At 38.2% G+C, this 21,722-nt stretch overlaps 1 protein-coding gene across 9 annotated transcripts in view; it reads left to right on the top strand.

The window, feature by feature from the left end:
• The window catches only part of Slc7a2 (solute carrier family 7 member 2), a 77,248-nt gene that overhangs the window by 30,204 nt on the left and 25,322 nt on the right, over positions 1-21,722 (top strand). The gene's annotated exons all lie outside the window — the stretch shown is intronic.

Here is a 21,722-nt window from a genome sequence, read left to right as displayed (position 1 = left end):
GAGCATTAAAACTGAAATCTTGTTCTTTATAATTGCCTTATTTTAATCTGTGTCCATACTTAGAACTATTTCCAAACATATTTAAAATTAGGGAAACTAAATTGTTTGACCAAAGTAATTCATTTACACATCTCTCTGTACAACATGGTTTCAAATATTTGCTCCTTCTCCCAGGCATCATTTGAAGTCAAGGTTGAGATGTAACTGTGCTGGTTTCTTAGACATAGTCGGAATTCACAGCCTAAGTCGTTAAGAGTTTGAATCTTTCTCTCTCTGGCCTTAGCGAATACCCTGAAGGTCCGATCATAGGGTTCTTGGTGAGACAGCAGCAAGAATATGGGTGTGAAGGGAGTTTATTTATCTTTATTCTCCTGATAGACTTGGTGCTTGAACACTGTAGGTCCATAGTTGCCACTGTGTAACACAGAACTGTTATAGAGAGAAAGCTGAGTTACAGTTTACCTGATTGTTACTGTTGGATAGTAAGAAGATAAAAATGAAAATTTTAAACAAGGAGTAGTAGATACATGTGTATTTATTGTATTTTTGAAGTTTCTGTTTACATTGCAAGGTTTGCAATGCTTTATACCTTTCATTTTTATGAAGTTTATTTGTTGTAGAACCTACTCTTTGTATATCATTTAAATACTTTAAAACAGTTATTGTTGAATTATTATCAAATAGTTTTTAGGTTATGACATAATTTCAATTTTACATTTTATAGTAACTTAAAATATTGCTACTCATAATTAAAAATTAAAGTAGGTGTTTTCAAGAACTTCTGGTTAAGATTTTACAGATTAATATGATTATTTTAAATATTTTTCTTTTTACTATTAGTGAATAGTTACTATTAAATATTTTATAGAATTCAGAATCTTTTTCTAGGAAAGGAATTGTTTCAAATAAAGAAAATTTGAAATAATTGATTTTAAGAAGTGTCATATAATCCATCAAAATCTCAAAGTATATTTTGAAGATTATGGAAGTTGCTTAGAAGAAGTGCAAAGTTGGTTTTCTTATTTATATTCTTCGCATTCTTTGCTTTAAGGGCTAGCTAAGCAGAATCCCCCTGCCTCAGCCCCTTGCAGTAGTGGACATTGTACCCAGGGCCTTCTCACTGAACTGTACTCCTGGCCCTTAATCTTTTTTTTCCCCCCGCTTTGATACAGTCTCCCTAAATTGCCCAGGCTGGCTTTGAATTTGCAATCCTCTTGCCTCAGGTTCCCAAATTGCTGGATTACAGGCATGCACCACCATGCCCAGCTATCTTTTAAATGAATTCTGGAGTGGAATAATAGATGAAGAATCAGATTAGCTATTGGTTCCCCAGAAGACTTCCCTATGCCTCCAACCTTGACCCCCATCTGCATGGGGCACCCCCTTCCATGTGTGCCAGCAGTGCTAAGGCTTACTGACACACAACACGAAGCATACTCTGTCTACCTCTGCCTGTGTCCCTCTGCCCCCGGAATTTTTTTTTTTTTAAGAAACTGCACTTAAGACTAGTTTTTCCCCTTTTTAAAATTTCCAAGGCTTGATCATGAAGAGAAATTGCCAATTGTGTTGAGTAATTGGTAGGTTGTACTCATCCTATGTAGTGATATAAAAACCAAGATAAATTCTGATAAACTTATTTAGAAAAAATATGGTTATAGTATATTGATTCATAGCATAGAAATGTGACAAGAATGTCAGGCTTGAGGTTTTTTGTTTTTTGGGTTTTTTTGGTACCAGGGATCAAACTCAGGACCTTGTACTTGCGAGGCAGGCACAGCACCACTGAGCTACATACGTCCTCAGCCCCAGGCTTGAGTTTTAAAGACCTCATTGTCTCAAGTCGATTTAGATTTTAAAATTGTTCCTAGCTGGTAAATTTTAAGTCTAAATGTTAGTGGCTCTGAACCATGGAGATGAAGAACTGGCACCCTTTATGTTGCTTCTTTGAGCACACAATAGGAATGTCTAATTCAGAATTATTTGAAGCCATTGTGAACTTGCAAACTTCTCTTAGCCAATGGCAGTGTTTCAGCAAGATGCTAATGATAAACATCTCTGGTCATGCATTGCTTCTGTGATTTAAGAAGTACTAAATCAGAACATGCTTTTCAAAATTGAGAATATAGCTTCAGAAGTGACCATTTTTTTTAAAGAAATGACTTTGCAGCAAAACCATAAATTGGTTTCTATCTGTATTTCTTGAACCTCAACTAAAAAATGAGTGTGAATTCTTGTTAAATTCCTTTTCTGCCGCAGTTTGATGGAGGGAATTTTACGTACTATTGAAACAGAAGTGGTCAAATTATAACAATTAATAATTAGGTAGCTTTTAAGGGGAGGCGGGGGACAGTGGAGTAAAGGAGTCTTTGGCTCTGATTGGAAAGATAATGATACGAGGAAATCAACGTCCTATATTTCTCCATTCTTTGCCTTGAGACAGAAAGCTCTTCTGTGCTCAAATGCCCTGTCCAGTCTAAGCACACATTTCTACCTCTGGTCTGAACTTCAGCTGCTGACCCAGTGGTCAGCATAGCCTAAGTCCTGAGCCCTGGTGCTTTGGCGGGCACACAGCTTCCTCTGGGTCAGCTGGATTCTCTTTGCCTACTAGAGTTGGTAATACAGAGATGTTTTCTTTTGTTTTTGGTAGTACTAGGGATCAATTCCAGGGACTTCACATTCAATCAGTGACACCCTCAGCCTTTTAAAAAAGCTTTTGTTTAGAGACAGGGCCTTGCTAAGTCTCTAAGTTGCCAAGGCTGGGCTCAAACTTGTGATCCTCCTGCTCCAGCCTCCTAGAGTGCTGGGGTTACAGACATGTGCTGCCACACTCGACTAGAAGGTTTGTTTTTAGAACAGTTGGGTACATCTTTTATTTCTTTTATGTCTTTTATTTCTTGAGAAATAAAACTGAATGAATCTCCCTCTTGTAAAAAGGGACAGTTTGGACACCACAGCAGCTGGCCACTGTGGTATTCAGCAGCACTTAAATAGAAGGATCACTAAACTGTGGCAAGATATGATTGATAATAGTCAAAAGTTTAGAGAATTTAAACTTCTAAAATACTTTGTTGCATGGAAATGTTACATTGAATGTCATTGTGTTCACTAGTGTGTGTAAGGGGCAAGCCTAATGCATGCCAAGCTCTTCTGAGTGCCTTATTAGAGAAATGTCAAAATAATTTGAAGTTATTTCATCCAGAAACCTGCTTTTAGAAGGAAGAGGAATTATCAGGAAATATAGCAGAAACGGTAGCAGTGTCAGATTTGAAGAGTTGAAAGTGGGAGTAGTCTGGTGGAGCAGGCCTTCCCTGTACCACCTTGACTTTCACCTTGAGCTTCCGGTCTTAATGAACAGAAACAACTCCATGTAGCCTTAGTGTGCAGGACTTTATGGAAATGGTGTGGGGTGATTTCCTACACTCAGCAGCCAGGCCCGAGGGAAGAGAAATGCTGGCCTGTGCCCCTCCTTCCTCATCTCCCTGCTGGAGCCTCAGATTCTGTCACCTCTGCTCTTCTCTGAATGGCCACAGTCTGGCTTCCACTGCCAGCCTCTTGGTTCCTGCCCAGTGTCAGACAAGTCCCCAGTCTGTGTGGCTCCAGCCCGAGTGCTGATCGTTCGGCTGATTCAATCATGGTGTCATTTAGAGTTTGGAAGGCATCAGATGGTCTTGACCTTTAAGTATTTAAACCTATGGCCAAGTTACCTGTGACCTGGGATGAGAAGACAGTGCTGTGGGGAGAGCAGATTGTCCCAAGAGGAGGAGTGAGCAGGTGGGCAGTGACAGGGGTCCCGGATAAGATGCGTGCAGCACAGTGGCTGTGAATAAAGACTGTAGAGTCACATGTGCAGGATTTTCTCTTTGGTTCTACCACATGTTGACTGTGATGTTGTCTAACTGTTCTATATCTCAGTTTCCTCATATATACTGCGAGATTAATAATAATCCTGATCTCATAAGGATATTGTGAAATGTCATTAAAAATAAGTTAAAAGGGGGTCAGATCAGTATCAGGCACATAATAAGCATTCAGAAAACCTTAGACTTTTTAATACAGTAGTAGCACTTACAGATTAATGGTGGGTGTGAAATAACTCTGGAAAGGGTATCTCCCGATGATGGTACATATAAGGTGACTGGTCCTAGCAGCATGGGGAGAGAGAACAGGTGTCAACTCTGGCACTGAGTGATTTATTAGCCCACGATTGCTAATAACCTTGCAGGAGCGGGCGTCTGCCTGCTGCCCAGTCTGCTGCCACCTCTGACGGGGTACACAGAGTGTTGACTGGGAGGCTGCTCCCCTTCCCAAGGTGCCGAGGGATTTGCTTTCTCTCTTTTTTCTTCTTCCCCAACCTTAAGAACAAGGTTGCATGCTTTTTCTTAACTGTTCTGTGTATATTTGAATAAGACAACTAAGTACACTTTACTCATGATGTGTTTGTCTTTTACTAAAATTAAATAGATTCATGTTTTGAAACACCAACTGTCTGCAAATTTTTCAAAATTCTCTAAAGATTGTTTATTTGTTGGAGGTCCTAAAGAAAAATGCTTGTCATATCTGGATTCTGTATCAGAATTTTGAAATACGTTTTACTCAAACTTCTGGCAGAATTGTTTTGGTATAAAAAGGAAGAAAATATAAGCATCTTACTATTGTGGTTGTAACTTTGAAGTGCCCTCCCTTGTGTCTTTAATTTTTACTTTTGTCTACATTAGTATTCACCTATATGGAGAAGACCCCAAAAGAAAAAATTGTTCAGAAAATTTTCTTTAGAGAAAAAATAAATTTAAATGAAATGTGTATACAACTGTGTTCTTGTTTTCCAGAGATCTAAATGGTTTGGGTTTGAAGGCAAAGGTTTTTTATTCTTTGTTTTGGTTTTTGGTGGAACAGTTACCATTTCTTACTGTCTTTTATCTTGAACAATACTTTAATATAATTGTTGAGAAAGCTTAAGTAAAAAGAGTAAGAGTCAGTAATTCCATTCAATCATGTCTGTGTCTTTTTTTTTTCTTTTACTGAGTGATTTAGCCTACAATGTAATTTGAAAATTTGTCTTGGAACTTTAAAGTTGTGGAAAAATAATTGATACTGGTATAGTGATTATAAGACCAAAAGGTCTAGTATGGAGAAAAAAAGCATAGGGTGAAGATCTCTGTCCTGCATGTTTTAAAATTAATTTTCCCCCATCAGCTCAAAAACAGCACATGTGAGTCATACAAAACACGCCGAATCAGCCCACTGCAGATAGGCAGGTCTGTGCACGCCCTACCGAGGTCCTGAGTCCCACGGAAGACTCCAAATAACCCCGCTGCAGAAAGGCAGGTCTGCCCACGCCCTACCGAGGTCCCCAGTCTCACAGAAGACGCCGAATCACCCCGCTGCAGACAGGCAGCCACCTGGTTCCACACTACAAAGACGCAGAGGACACCAGACCACCAGACCAAGGTACTGAGTCCCGCTGCTCCTGGCCCAGAGATAGGGGCTTCTGAGCCACCATCCCACTGCTCCTGGTCCAGAGGAAGGGGCTTCCTGGTCACCATCCCTCCCGCTGCTCCCAGCTCACAGAAAAGGGCTTTTGTGTCACCATCCGTACCACTGCTCCCAGCCCCTGTCCCACTTCTCCCAGCTCAGAGGAGCTAATCTGTGCAGGCACTAATAGCCCCCTGCCCCAGTGGAAATGAGAAAACACTTAAATAAGTCTCAAAACCAGACTTCCAGATCACCTACAGCAACCCCAAAGGGAAATGAGATGGAACACTCTGGTACTCAACCACCTGTCCCCACTGAACTGGCAACAAAAGGGGATCTGGAAAAAATGAAATCAGAAATAATTTCTCAGATAACAGGAGAAATTGTGCCCCTAGTGCAAGACATGATTAATAAATCTAGAGAGGAGCTCAAGAACATGATGGAATCCCAACATAAGAAACAAATGGTATCCATAAAGCAGATGCAAATAGATTTCCAGGACATGAAAAACTCCATTGAAAGTCTACACAGCAGAATGAGCCAATGTGAGGACAGAATTTCAGATCTAGACGATAAGATTGCAATTAGTGACCAGGAAAAGAAAAATGGCTTCAAAATTATAAGGGAACATGAGAAATCAATCCAGCAGCAGCTAGATGATGCAAAGAAGAATAACATAAGACTGATTGGGCTCAATGAAGAAACAGGAGAGAGTGCAGATGATATAAAAAATCTCATCACAGAAAAAATGGCAGAAAACTTCCCAAGCAGGGGAAAAGAGCTTGACATACAGATAAGTGAGGCATATAGGACTCCAAATAGCCTTGATCAAAAAAATGTACACATAGGCATATAATTGTTAAGATTCCAGAAACACAACAGAAGAACAAAGTTCTCCAAGCAGTCAGAGAAAAGAAATAAATCACATACAAAGGAAAGCCTAACAGAATCACAGCAGACTTCTCAACACAAACCATCAAGGCAAGAAGAGCTTGGAGTGACATATTCCAAGCCTTAAAAGAAAACAGCCTCCAACTCAGATTGATGTACACTTCAAAACTATCTTTCAAAATGGATGGAGAAATAAGATACTTTCATGACAAAGAGCACCTTAGGAACTTCGTGAATACCAAACCAGCACTCTAAAGAATTTTACACAATATCCTAGGAACAGACATTGAGGATCACAACCCCAGGAAGCAAAGCAGAATGAACCCATCTGGCACAACAAGAAATTAAATGTAAAGGGGGAGAACCCAACAAAAAGAAAAAGTCATGGCAATGACAAGTCAATACGTTTCAGCCATAACCATCAATGTTAATGGTCTCAATTCACCAATCAAAAGAAATAGACTGGCAGAATGGGTCAAGAAGCAAAATCCAACAATATGCTGCATACAAGAAACACACTTAATTCAAAAGGAAACTCATAGACTGAAAGTGAAAGGGTGGAAAACAATACTGCATGCGACAGGAACCCAAAAAAAAAGCAGGAGTAGCTATCCTCTTGGCAGATCAAGTAGATTTCAAATCAACACTGATTAAGAGAGATGAAGAAGGACACTACATGCTTGTAAAGGGAACAATCCAACAGGAAGAGATGACAATCATAAATATCTCTGCACCAAACACTAGTGCACCCAACTATATAAAACAAATACTAACAGACATGAAAAGTCATATATGCACTAATACAATTGTAGTGGGGGACCTCAATACCCCACTGTTACAAATAGATAGATCAACTAGACAAAAAATAAGTAATGAAATACTAGAACTCAATCAAACTCATGAACAAATGAACTTAACAGATGTTTACAGAGTCTTCCACCCCACAAAATCAGAATACACATTCTTTTCAGCTGTACACAGGTTGTTCTCCAAAATAGACCACATACTCACTCATAGACCATATTTAAATAAGTGCAAAGGAACTGAAGTTATCCTCTGTATATTATCAGACCATAGTGTGATGAAATTGATCAATAGCAAAAGAAACCACAAAAATTTCATAAACACGTGGAAATTGAACAACACACTTCTGAATAACCAATGGGTCACAGAGGAAATTAAAGAAGAAATCAGACAGTTCCTTCAATTAAATGACAATGACAGTACAACATATCGGAATCTATGGGACACAATGAAAGCAGTCTTATGAGGGAAATTCATACCAGTGAATATGCATATTAGGAAAACAGAACGAGCCCAATTAAGCAAGCTGATGCTGAACCTCAAGCTTCTAGAAAAAGAAGAGCAGGACACCCCAAAGCTCATACAAGGGAGGAAATGATAAAGATCAGAGGAGAAATCAATGCAATGGAGACGAAGAGAATGATACAAAAAATCAATGAAGCCAAGAGTTGGTTCTTTGAAAGAATCCACAAAATTGACAAACCTTTAGCCAACCTCATCAGAAAAAGGAAAGAAAAGGCCCAAATCCATGCAATTAGGAATGAAAAGGGTGAAATGACAACAGACCCAGCAGAAATCCAGAGGATCATCAATACCTACTTCCAGAACCTATACGCCAATAAGATGGACAACACAGAAGAAATGGACAGATTCCTAGATACATATGAATTACCAAAGTTGAATGAAGAAGACCTAAAAACTCTGAACAACCCAATATCAACCAATGAAATTGAAAATGTAATTAAAAACTTATCAACTAAGAAAATCCCTGGCCCTGATGGCTTCACTGCTGAATTCTACAAGACATTTAGAGAGGAACTGCTGCCACTACTGTTTAAACTCTTCAATGAATTTGAAAGGGAAACAATACTGCCAAATTCATTCCTGGAAGCAAGCATCACCTATTTCCCCAAAGCAGAGAGAGACCCAACCACAAAAGAGGACCAATCTCACTAATGAACATAGATGCAAAAATCCTTAATAAGATAATGGCAAACAGAATGCAGAAAATCATTAAGAAGATCATACACCCTGATCAAGTGGTATTCATCCCAGGGATGCAGGGATGGTTCAATATACGAAAATCAATCAATGTAATACACTCTATCAATAGATCCAAGGACAAAAACCATATGATTATCTCCATAGATGCAGAAAAAGCATTTGACAAAATCCAACAAGCATTTATGATAAAAACCCTACAAAAAATTGGAATAGATGTTCTCTACCTCAGACTGATAGAAGCCATCTATGAAAATCCAACAGCCAATATCATACTAAATGGTCAAAAACTGAAATCCTTCACACTAAAATCAGGAACAAGACAAGGATGTCCACTATCACCACTCCTGTTCAATATAGTTCTGGAAACATTAGCCATGGCAATTAGACAAGAGAAAGAAATAAAAGGAATAAAGATAGGTAATGAAGAAGTCAATTTGTCATTCTTTGCAGATGACATGATACTCTATATAGAAGACCCCAAGAACTCCACCACAAGTCTCCTAGACTTAATAAGCAAATTCAGTCAAGTAGCTGGTTACAAGGTCAACACACAAGAATCAATAGCTTTCCTCTACACCGATGACAGACGCACTGAGAGAGAAATAGGGCAAATAATTCCTTTCACAATAGCATCCAAAAAACTGAAATACCTAGGAATCATCCTAACGAAAGAAATCAAAGACCTCTTCTCTGAAGACTATGGCACTCTGAAAAGAGAGATTGAAGATGATATCAGAAAATGGACAGACATCCCCTGCTCCTGGGTAGGAAGGATTAATATAGTGAAAATGGCCATACTTCCAAAACTCCTATATAGATTTAATGCAATTCCAATTGAGATCCAAGCAGCATACTTCATAGACCTTGAGAAAACAATCCAAAAATTCATTTGGAACAAGAAGAGAGGCAGAATAGCAAAAGCAATTCTAGGTAACAGAGACATGGCAGGGGGTATCACAATCCCCAACCTGCAACTCTACTACAAAGCTACTGTGATAAAAACAGCATGGTACTGGCAAAGAAACAGACTTGAGGACCAGTGGAACAGATTAGAAGATGCAGAAACAACACAAGACACACTCAGCCATCTCATCTTCAACAAAGGAGCCAAACACCCTCACTGGAGGAAAGATAGCCTCTTTAATAAATGGTGCTGGAAAAATTGGGCTTCAACTTGCCAAAGATTAAAACTAGACCTGTATCTCTCACCATGCACTAAACTAAAATCAAAATGGATTAAAGATATAAATATTAAAATAGAAACTCTGAACTAGTTGGAACAGAGGTTAGGTAGAACCCTTGAAGACATCGGTGTAGGAAAAGATTTTATGAACAAAACCTCAGTTGCCCATGAACTAGCACAAACAATCAACAAGTGGGATCTCTTCTTATTAAAAGGCTTCTGCACAGAAGAGAAACCACCAGCAGTGTGAAGAGACAACCCACAATGTGGGAAAAAATCTTCACCTGCTCTTCCTCAGACAAAGGTCTACTATCTCGAATCTATAAAGAACTTAAAAAGATCAGACCTCCCAAATTTAAAGACCCAATCCAAAAAAGGGCATCTGAAATGAACAGACATTTCTCAGACAAGGAAGTATTAATAGCAAATAAATACATGAAAAAATGTTCAACATCACTGGTCATTCAAGAGATGCAAATGAAAACAATGGTGAGATTCGACCTCACTCCAGAAAGAATGGCTGCTATCATGAAATCAACCAATAACAAATGCTGGCAGGGCTGTGGGGAAAGAGGAACCCTTCTCCACTGCTGGTGGGAGTGTAGACTGGTGTAACCACTGTGGAAATCAGTATGGAGATACCTCAAAGAACTAGGACTGGAAGTCCCATTTGACCCCGCTATTCCACTGCTGGGGATCTTCCCCAAAGAATTAAAAGAATCATACCACAGTGATATATGTGTGCCCATGTTCACAGCAGCACAGTTTGTAATAGCTAAAACTTGGAAACAGCCCAAATGCCCATCATCTGGAGACTGGATCAAGAAAATGTGGGTTTTTTTATAAAATGGAGTACTACTCAGCCATAAAAAATGAGAAATTAGAGACATTTATAGCTAAGTGGATGCACATTGAGGCAATACTCTTAAGTGAAATAAATAGGACACACATGAATAAATTCCAAATAGTTTCTCTGGTGTTAGAAACTGAAAGTGTAAATAAGGACCAAATGTATAATAGGTAATGTGAAATAAGAAGGAAAGAGGCAAAGGGGAAGGAAGTGGGAGGGCTAGAGGAAAGGATAGAAGGGAATGGGATTAATAAGAGAAAATGGAAAATAGGAACAAAATCTTTGTAAATAGGGAGGAATGGAGGGGTTGAAGAGAGGGCTGGGCAAGGGTGAAAAATAAGAACCAAGAGAGACTATGTAAAGGTGCAAATTTCCAATGATGAATGTCATTATATTGTATACCTAAAATGTACCAATGATTAGAATGAATAATTGATAATGCAAAATAGGAAGAAAAGGTCCAAAGGGGTAGGGGTAGTGGGAGGGGCAGGGGAAAGGAAAGAAGGGAAAGGAAAAATGATGAGAAATGGAAAATATGGAAATTAAGTCTTTGCAAATAGGGAAGGGTGGAGGGGGTGAAGGGAGGGCTAGGAATGGGGGAAAAAATAAGAACCAAGATGCATTATGTAAAGGTACAAGTTCCCAAAGAGAAATGTAATTGTGTTGTATACCTACAATGTACCAATAAAAGAATTTAATAAAAAACAAACAAACAAACACGTTTCTCACTGCAAAACTCGCCGCTGGAATGATGAAGAAAAAAAATCATTTGAACAAGCTAATTTGTTGAGGATTTGTTGGGACGCTCTTCCCATTGGCTTGTCACTGGTAGCTCCTCCTTGAGATTTATTGTCAGGACCTGTGACACTGATACATATGAGTGAGTTTGAAATTTCAGCCTTTACTTAGGCAGGAGGGGAAGATTCATTTCTAAGTTCTACATCAAATTATTGAACTAAAGTGAAAATACAATGAAAACCGTTGACTGTCATAAGCAGACTTTGAAAGATTGCAGTGGGTAGTTGAAAGGAAGTCTGTGGTGTAGTCATCAGGGCTAAGGATTTAGTAGACCTAAAATTCTGCACTGGATTAAAGAAGTTTTAGATGATGGTATTTCCAAGTTGCTAAAGAAAGACTAGCTTTTTGGCAAAAATTCATAGGTGTTGATTAAGGTGCAAGGTACACAGAAACTGTTATACTGAAGGCTGGGAGCAGGGTGAGAGCAGGGCCAAGAAGAAGCCACATGTGCTGTGATGCTTATTACAATCATTAGGAGACTTCCGCAGAGAGCTTATTAATCCCTTCCAGTGTTCTCTTGGTTAATTCTGTTTTCAGATCTCAGCTAATATCTATATATATATGTGTGTGTGTGTGTGTGTGTGTGTGTGTGTGTGTGTGTGTGTGTGTGTATTGCTTTTCATTTTCAAATGAGAGACTACTGTTTTAGCAATTAACAAAATAATTATTTTTTGAAGACACTATCTATTCTGGTATTACCACAATCATTTGTGACCTCATTGAAGTTTTGCTTACAGCTTTTATATGGAGACCCAAGGACATATGGATGAGTTTACATGGACCTGTTTGCAGGATCTTGATCAGTGGTGGTGAACCTATGGCACTCATGCCACAGTGGGCAGGCAGAACCCTGTCTGCCAGCACTTGAGCCAAGTTGCCCCAACAGCTGAGCATCGGGTATTCAGGTTTAATTGCAGTGTTGGCACTTGGCGATAAATAAGTGGGGTTTTGGGTTGCAGTTTGGGTCCTCAGTCTCTAAAAGGTTCACCATCACTGGTCTAAATCATTGTGCTTTAGTGAGTGTATACAGATTTCATATTAAATATGAGTCCTTGGTCACTGAGACAGTAGCTGTGGGCATGATGATGCAGATCCATTGTCTGTTCCTAGAAGAACAAAGTTTGTACCTTCCAAGGCAATAACATCAGCTTCCAGCTCCTTGTGTGTTACCTCTGTATAAGGACAAGTGTGACTGGATTTTTTCCCATAATAAAACTGCCTTGTAAAAATGAGATTAAGGTTGTCATAAATATTTTACATAAGGGGTTTATTTTTTTTTAAACTTACAGGAAAGGTTATAAAACCTCATAAATATACAGAGACCAAATTATATCACAAAGTTTAGGCACAGATATCATTTTTTTCTCATTCCTTTGTTGCCACACTACTTTGAAATATCAGTGTGTCTCCACAAAAACATTTTATAAAACTACAGCTGGGTGTATCTAGGTGTAGTGGTCCATGCCTGTAGTCTCAGTATTACCCAGGAAGCTGAGGTGGAAGGATTCAGGGCCAGTCTGGGATAAAAGCAAGACCCTGTCTCAAAAACAAACAAACAAAAAAAACAGTTCTTGCTACCTTTGCTACCTTGTGCATGTCATGTTGTTTCTCCTCTGTGATGTTTGTTCACCATTCTTGTCTTGGAGCCAGCCAACTATGGACTGAAACCTCACCCTCAACTAACTAAGTGATCTCAAGAAAATTACTGATCCTGCCCAGCCCAGAGGAGCAGAGCTGCCCCCAGAGCAGAGGTGAACATTCTGGGCTGCCATACCATCGCCCCCAGCGCCCTGGAGGTGAGCTGCATGGGTGCCGGCAGCACACATGTACCCCCTCACCACCGTTGAAATGAGAAGACACATAAACAAGTCTCAAAACCAGACTTTCAGATCACCTAAAGCAACTCCAAAGGGAAATATGATGGAATAATCTCATACTCAACCACCTGGACTCCCTGAACTGGCAACAAAAGAGGATCTGGAAAAAATGAAATCAGAAATAATTTCTCAGACATCGGCAGAGATTATGCCCATAGTACAAAACATGATTAATATATCTAGAGAGGACACAAATAAGAAAACAGAGGAGTTGAGGAACATGATGGAATCCTAACGTAGGAAACAAAAGGAATCCATAAAAGAGGTGCAAACAGATTTCCAGGAGATTAAAAACTCAATTGAAAGTTTATGCAGCAGAATGAGCCAATTTGAGGACAGAATTTCAGATATAGAAGATAAGATTGCAATTAGTGACCAGGAAAAGAAAAAGTTCTTTAAAATTGTAAGGGACCATGAGAAATCAATCCACCAGCTGCTAGACGATGCAAAGAAGAATAACACTGATCAGACTCAATGAAGAAACAGGAGAGAGTGCAGATGACATAAACAAAACTGTTCCCAGAAGTGATGGCAGAAAACTTCCAAGCAAGGGAAAAGAACTTGACATACAGATAAGTGAAATATATAGGACTCCCAACTAGCTTTGATCAAAAAAAAATCTACACATAGGCATATAATAGTTAAGATTCCAGAAACCAAACAGAAGAACAAAATTCTACAGGCAGTTAGAGAAAAGAAGCAAATCATGTACAAAGGAAAGCCCATCAGAATCACATCAGACTTCTCAATGCAAACCCTCAAGGCAAGAAGAGCTTGGAGTGATGTATTTCAAGCTCTAAAGGAAAACAGCCTCCAACCCAGATTGATGTACCCTGCAAAATTATCTTTCAAAATTAATGGAGAAATAAGATACTTTCATGGCAAAGAGTACCTTGGGAACTTCACGAATACCAAACCAGCACTCCAAAAAATTTTAGACAATATCCTAGGAAAAGACAATGAGGATCACAACCACAGGAAGCCCAGCAGAATGAATCCATCAGGCATGATAAGAAATTAAACACAAAAGTGGAGAATTCAACAAAAAGAAAAAGTCATGGCAAGGATAAGTCAATACATATCAGTTATCACCATCAAAGTTAATGGTCTCAATTCACCAATCAAAAGAAAAAGACTGGCAGAATGGATCAAGAAGCAAGATCCAACAATATGCTGCATACAGGAAACACACTTAATTCAAAAAGAGACATACACTGAAAGTTTAAGGATGGGAAAACAATACTCCATGTGACAGGAACCTGAAAAAAAGCAAGAGTAGCTATCCACTTTGCAGACCAAGTGGATTTCAAACCAACACTGATTAAGAGAGACAAAGAAGGACACTACATCCTTGTGAAGGGAACAATCCAAGAGAAAGAGATGACAATCATAAACATATATGCACCTAACACTAGTTCGCCCAACTATATAAAACAAATATTAACGGACATGAAAAATCAAATAAGCACTAATACAATAGTAGCGGGGGACCTCAATACCCCACTGTCACAAATAGATAGATCAACTAGACAAAAAATAAGCAACGAAATATTAGAACTCAATCGAACTCTTAAACAAATGAACTTAACAGATGTTTACAGAGTGTTCCACCCCACAGAATCAGAATACACATTCTTTTCAGCTGCACACAAGTCATTCTCCAAAATGGACCACATACTCACTCAAAGAACATGATTAAGTAAGTGCAAAGGAAGTGAAGTTATGCCCTGAATTTTATCAGACCATAGTGTGATGAAATTGGAGATCAATAGCAAAAGAAACCACAAGAATTTTATAAACACATGAAAATTGAACAACATGCTTTTGAATAACCAATGGGCCACAGAGGAAATTGAAGAAATCAGACAGTTTCTACAATTAAATAACAATGACAGTACAACATATCAGAATCTATAGGACACAATGAAATCAGTCTTATGAGGGAAATTCATAGCAGTGAATACTCATATTAGGAAAACAGAGTCCAGGGATTTAGCTCAGTGGTTTCACCGCCTGCTGCGCAAGTGCAAGGACCCGAGTTCAATCCCCGGTACCAAAAAAAAAAAAAAAGAAAGAAAACAGGGCAAGCCCAATTAAACAACCTATGCCAAACCTCAAGCTTCTAGAAAAAGAAGAGCAGGACAAACCCAAAGCTCATACAAGGGAGGAAATTATAAAGATCAGAGCAGAAATCAGTGGAATGGAGACTAAGAGAATGATACAAAAAAATCAATGAAGCCAAGAGTTGATTCTTCCATAGAATAAACAAAATTGACAAACCCTTAGCCAACCTTGTCAGAAAAAGGAAAGAAAAGGCCCAAATCCATGCAATTAGGAATGAAAAGGGTGAAATGACAACAGACCCAGCAGAAATCCAGAGGATCATCAACACCTACTTCCAGAACCTATATGTGAATAAGATGGGAAACACAGAAAAAAATGGACAGATTCCTAGATACATATGAATTACCAAAGTTGAACGAAAAAGACCTAAAAATTCTAAACAACCCAATATCAATCAATGAAATTGAAAATGTAATTAAAAACTTATCAACTAAGAAAATCCCGGGTCCTGATGGCTTCACTGCTGAATTCTACAAGACATTTAGAGAAGAACTACTGCCACTACTGCTTAAACTCTTCAATGAAATTGAAAGGGAGGCAATACTCCTGAATTCATTCCTGGAAGCAAGCATCACCTTGATCCCCAAAGCAGAGAAAGACCCAACCAAAAAAGAGAACTATAGGCCAGTCTCACTAATGAACATAGATGCAGAAATCCTTACTAAGATACTGGCAAATAGAATGTAGAAGATCATCAAGAAGATCATACATCCTGACTAAGTGGGATTCATCCCAGGGATGCAGGGATGGTTCAACATATGCAAATCAATCAGTGTAATACACTACATCAATAGAGCCAAGGACAAAAACCATATGATTATCTCCCTAGATGCAGAAAAAACATTTGACAAAATGCAACATGCATTTATGATAAAAACTCTACAAAAAAATAAGAATATATGGTCTCTACCTCAATCTGATAAAAGCCATCTATAAAAAACCAACAGCCAATATCATACTACATGGTCAAAAACTGAAATCCTTCACACTAAAATCAGGAACAAGACAAGGATGTCCACTTTCACCACTCCTATTCAATATAGTTTTGGAAACATTAGCCACAGCAATTAGACAAGAAAAAGAAATAAAAGGAAAAAAGATAGGAAATTAAGAGGTCAAATTGTCATTATTCACAAATGACATGATACTCTATATAGAAGACCCCAAGAAGTCCACCAAAGGTCTTCTAGACTTAACCAAATTCAGTAGAATAGCTGGATACAAGGTCAACACACAAAAATCAATAACTTTCCTCTACACGAACAACAGACTCACTGCGAGAGAAATAGGGCAAACAATTCCTTTCACAATAGCATTCAAGAAACTGAAATACCTAGGAATCAACCTAACGAAAGAAATCAAAGACCTCTTCTCTGAAAACTATAGCACTCTGAAAAGAGTAGATTTGTAGATGATATCAGAAAATGGAAAGATATCCCTTGCTCCTGGGTAGGAAGAATCAACATAGTGAAAATGGCCATATTTCCAAAACTGCTATATAGATTTAATGCAATCCCAATTGAAATTCCAGTAGCATACTTCACGGCCCTTGAGAAAACAATCCAAAAATTCATTTGGAACCAGAAGAGACCTAGAACAGCAATAGCAATTCTAGGCAACAGAGACATGGCAGGGGGTATCATAACCCCCAACTTGAAACTATACTACAAAGCCACAGAGATAAAAACAGCATGGGGGCTAGGGATTTAGCTCAGTAGGTCTGCCCTGTGCCTCACAAGGGCAAGGACCTGAGTTTGATCCCCAGTTCCCAAACAAACAAACAAAAAAACAGTGTGGTACTGGGAAAGAAACAGACCTGAGGACCAGTGGAACAAATTAGAAGATGCAGAAACAACTCCAGACACACTCCGCCACCTCATCTTCAACAAAGGGGCCAAATACCCTCACTAGCAGAAAGATAGCCTCTTTAATAAATGGTGCTGGCAGGAATCCAATTACTCACTAACCCATTCTTTAATTTTAAGGATGTCAGCTCTCCCCAAAGTTGCACGTATCAGGGAGAGTGCAGGGACTGTCTGCATTTAAAAAGGCCAGGCTGGGGGCTGTTCCCTCTTATATATTTGAAATGCATCTTGTCCAGCCTTTCTATGTGGAAGAAAAATGTTATCCACGTAGTTTTTACTAGTCTGTAAATAAGTGCTATGAAAAATAACTTTAAAGAACAATAATATGTTTGTGTCATATAAATATTCTGTGTACTTAGCACTTGAAAACAATTCCAGAATTTAAAAAAATACCACACACTGTTAAAAGCCTAACTATACTTTTTGAGAAATTTTCATTATCTAATTATAATAATATGCCTTATTCTTCAACTAGTGTTTTTTAAATTCTGGGTAGTTTTAGAAATCAGTCATTCCGTTGAAATGCTAGAGACCTAACATAGTCAGTCTGTGATCTTCTTTAAAAAACAAGACAGAAAGAGAGTCATGATTAGGGTGGCCTTTTGGGAAGAGAGAACTAAGTATCGCCATTGCCAAATATTTTTAATAATGTAAGGAAACACAGGGAGCACAAACCTTTCATTGTTTTGAAGTGTGAAAAATTAATTTAGTGCCTTTTGGCATACTTTTGATTACAGACCTACAGTATCAGCATCAACAAATCATAGTGATAAAAGAACTCTGTAGGTTATGATAGCATTAAAGGTTTACCCGATTTCGACTGTGGGGTCCTCAGAGAACCACGTTTTGGATGGAAATTCTCCACAGATTGAAATGCTGAAAACATAAAATATTACAGAAACTCACTAAGTTGAGTCCATTTTGGCAGAGCTTTTAGTTAAAATCAGTGGTGAAGAGTATGTGCCTCTCCCAGGAGTACTGCCCGGCCACCAGGTGAATCCAGGCTCTCAGCTAGTCAGGTCAGAGCAGCCAGCACCTGTCCACTCCCCTGCTGGACAGAGTTTTTCACAGTTGTAGAGTAGCCCTTGGCTCAGAAATGATACTGGAAGGAGCAAAGCGGAATCGCTCTTTCCTCAGTGTGGTAATGGGGAGAGGGGAAGTGGTTGGCAGACCAAAATGTGAATTGGTTCAGTAAAGCAACAGCTGTGCCAGCCAGGCCTTCATCAAATAACGAATCAGCATTTCTTAGCAGTCAGCACCATTCACCCGGACACCCCTGAGGTTCAGTCCTGTCCCGTGGAGTCCCTGGTCCTTGTATTTCTGTCTGCCTGTACCTCCATCTCTGTGAGTCAGGACTACATGAGGCGACCAACGTCAGATACACTCCCATGACATAAACTGCCAGCAAACTTTCTAAATTTGTATTTTAACTGTTTAAGAGATTAAAATTTTTGCATAGAACATGTCCAAATTATGGACTGTGGTTCTTACTTTTAGAAATCATTCTTTATGTTTAAAAATTGAAAAAAAAAAAACTTTCTGGGGTATTGGTAAAGGCCTCCATGGAAGTGTGTTACAGTCTCTCCATGCTGCCATTAAGCCAAAACGAAAGCTGTGAAAATAAAAAGAGCTTGAGAGAGTGTGTGTTCAGAAAGTGATTTATTTACAGATTGAAGTCTTTATTTCATGAAGCTACCAAATGTTAAAAGAATGTCACCTCGTTTTCTTTGTTATGGAACCCAGAGATTATAAAATTAAAGAAAAAGGTTTTTGCTGAATTTTTGATGCCAGCACGGTTTTTGTCCACTTTTTTCTCATGTCTGTGTATAGAAAATTCTGTTGTTTACTGTGGGATTAGTATTACATTTTGAAGTAAACAAAGAATTTGTACTGCCTGATAAACTCTTAGCTTGTAAATTTAAAACAGTTTCTTTACCTCAATTAACTTAAAATAATGGACCAATAAACTGATAAAAAATGCTTTCTTTAAAAAAAAAATAAAAATAAGTGGTGCTAGAAAATTTGGGTTTCAACTTGCCAAAGATTAAAACTAGACCTATATCTCTCACCATGCACTAAACTAAAATTAAAATGGATTAAAGATCTGAATATTAAAACAAACGCTGAACTGACTGGAACAGAGGTTAGGTAGAACTCTTGAAGACACTGGTGTAGGAAAAGATTTTATGAATAAAACCTCAGTTGCCCGTGAACTAGCACAAACAATCAACAAGTGGGATCTCTTCTTATTAAAAAGCTTCTGCACAGCAAGAGAAACCACCAGCAGTGTGAAGAGACAACCCACCATGTGGGATAAAATCTTCACCTGCTGTTCCTCAGACAAAGGTCTACTATCTAGAATCTATAAAGAACTAAACAAATCAGACCTCCCAAATTGAAAGACCCAATCCAAAAATGGGCATCTGAAATGAACAGACATTTCTCAGTCAAAGAATTAGAAATAGCAAATAAACATATGAAAAAATGTTCAACATCACTAGTCATTCAAGAGCTCCAAATGGAAACAATGCTGAGATTCCACCTCACTCCAGAAAGAATGGCTGCTATCATGAAATCAACCAATAACAAATCCTGGCAGGGCTGTGGGGAAAGAGGAACCCTGCTCCACTACTGGTGGGAGTGTCGACTGGTGCAACCACTGTGGAAATCAGTATGGAGATACCTCAGAGAACTAGGACTGGAAGTCCCATTTGACCCAGCTATTCCCCTGCTGGGTATCTTCCCCTAAGACTTAAAAGAATCATACCACAGTGATATATGCGCACCCGTGTTCATAGCAGCACAATTTGTAATAGCTAAAATTTCAAGCAGTCCAATTACCCATCAACTGAAGACTGGATAAAGAAAATGTGGTGGGTTTTTTTTCATAAAAATGGAGTACTACTCGGGCTTAAAAGATGAGAAATTAGAGATATTTATAGCTAAATGGATGCACATTGAGGCAGTACTCTTATGTGAAATAAATAGGACACACGTGTAAATACCAAATAGTTTCTCTAGTGTGAGAAACTGAAAGTGTAAATAAGGACTAAAATGTATAATAGGTAATGTGAAATAGGAAGAAAAGGGGCAAAGGAGAAGGGGAAATGGGAGGGGGAGGGGAAAGGAAAGAAGGGAGTGGAATTAATATGAGAAAATGAAAAAATGGAAACAAAGTCTTTGTAAATAGGGAGGGATGGAGATGTTGAAGGGAGGGCAGGGGAATGGGGAAAAAATAAGAACCAAGAGAGATCATGTAAAGGTGCAAATTTCCAATGATGAATGTCATTATATTGTATACCTAAAATGTACCAATTAATTAATTAGGGAAAACAAAAAACAAAGAAAAACAAAACAATACAAAAGTAAATCAAAAAAGCACAAGATTATCCTTTTCTCTAGCTACTAAATACAATATCATACATATACCTGCTAGGACTCAAATATTTGTTCAATGATGACTCATTATGTTGACCAAGTATGGTTTTACATTCTTTTTCTCCCATCTCATTATATTTCTATAAAGTTAGTTTTGTGTTTCAGCTTTGGTAATCAGAACTTTACCAGCTTATGTGTAGTTGAGATTATTTGCAAAGGACATCAAGTGACCTGTGAATTCTGAGAAGTTTCTGATGTAAACTTTTCAGTTACTCAAAAGAAATGGATGTCTGACAAATAGCACAATTGTTTTATTTCCATAGAGCAATGTAGGAAAATTATCTGCACATAAAATATTTTCCATCTTTAATAAGAAAGAAGCAGTAGAAATCTAATCTAACTTGGTTAAAGTGATGCATTTCTATAAGCAGTTGTGAATTGAATTGAATTTTATATTGAAGAGGTGACCATTGCTAATATATTCATTTTGGATAACTAAATTGACTTGTTTATTTTTTGTTTTTATTCTATTTTTCCTTTAGACATTTCACAAATATCATCATGATTAAAATTCCAGAAAAAGATTTAAAAAATAAAAGCTCACCCACAATCCTTTTGCTGACTCACAAAATCTCTTATTCTCCTTGTTCCTTCCTGATTCTTTCTCCGTACATGTGTGTAATTGTAAAATTTGTCTTTTATTCACAAAAGTTCAGGTTAACGAAGTACTCCATCATGTATGTTTTATTTAAATAGGTGTACCTTGTTTTGTTAACTATCAGCCGTGTTCCTAAAGTTGAATATGACGTGTTGTTCCTGTTTTCACATGATCTTGAATCAGAGAATTTCAATGGGTCATTTCCTAGCACTTTTCAGGTGTCAGTCTTCTCTAGTTCTTGATCTTTGAACATGTCTGTTTGTATAAAAAACACTTAAATGTTACAGAATTTAACACATAATAAATACCCCTGTCCCTCCTCCCTCAGTTGACCTACATGGAACTTCTACTTTTCATTTCTTGATTATTTTTAAGCAGAACGCTTCCCTACTTATCTTCTAGATATGTTATATGAGGAGTAGCTATATAAGGGTTAGCTGAGGTGGGCATAGTGGCCCACTTGTGTAATCTAAGCACCCTAAGATTCACAGGCAGGAAGCCCACAAGTTCAAGCTCAGCCTGGATAACTTAGGGAGAACCTGTCTCAGAATTAAATAAATAAAAATTGGGTGGGGATGTAGCTTAGTGTGAAGGCCCT

Source organism: Heterocephalus glaber, unplaced genomic scaffold, assembly GCF_053883595.1.
Source record: "Heterocephalus glaber isolate CG9 unplaced genomic scaffold, H.glaber_assembly_v1.0 deba00001461, whole genome shotgun sequence".
Taxonomy (NCBI): Eukaryota; Metazoa; Chordata; class Mammalia; order Rodentia; family Bathyergidae; genus Heterocephalus; species Heterocephalus glaber.
Note: the sequence above shows the minus strand (reverse complement) of the source record. Positions and strands in the feature narration are given on the sequence as shown.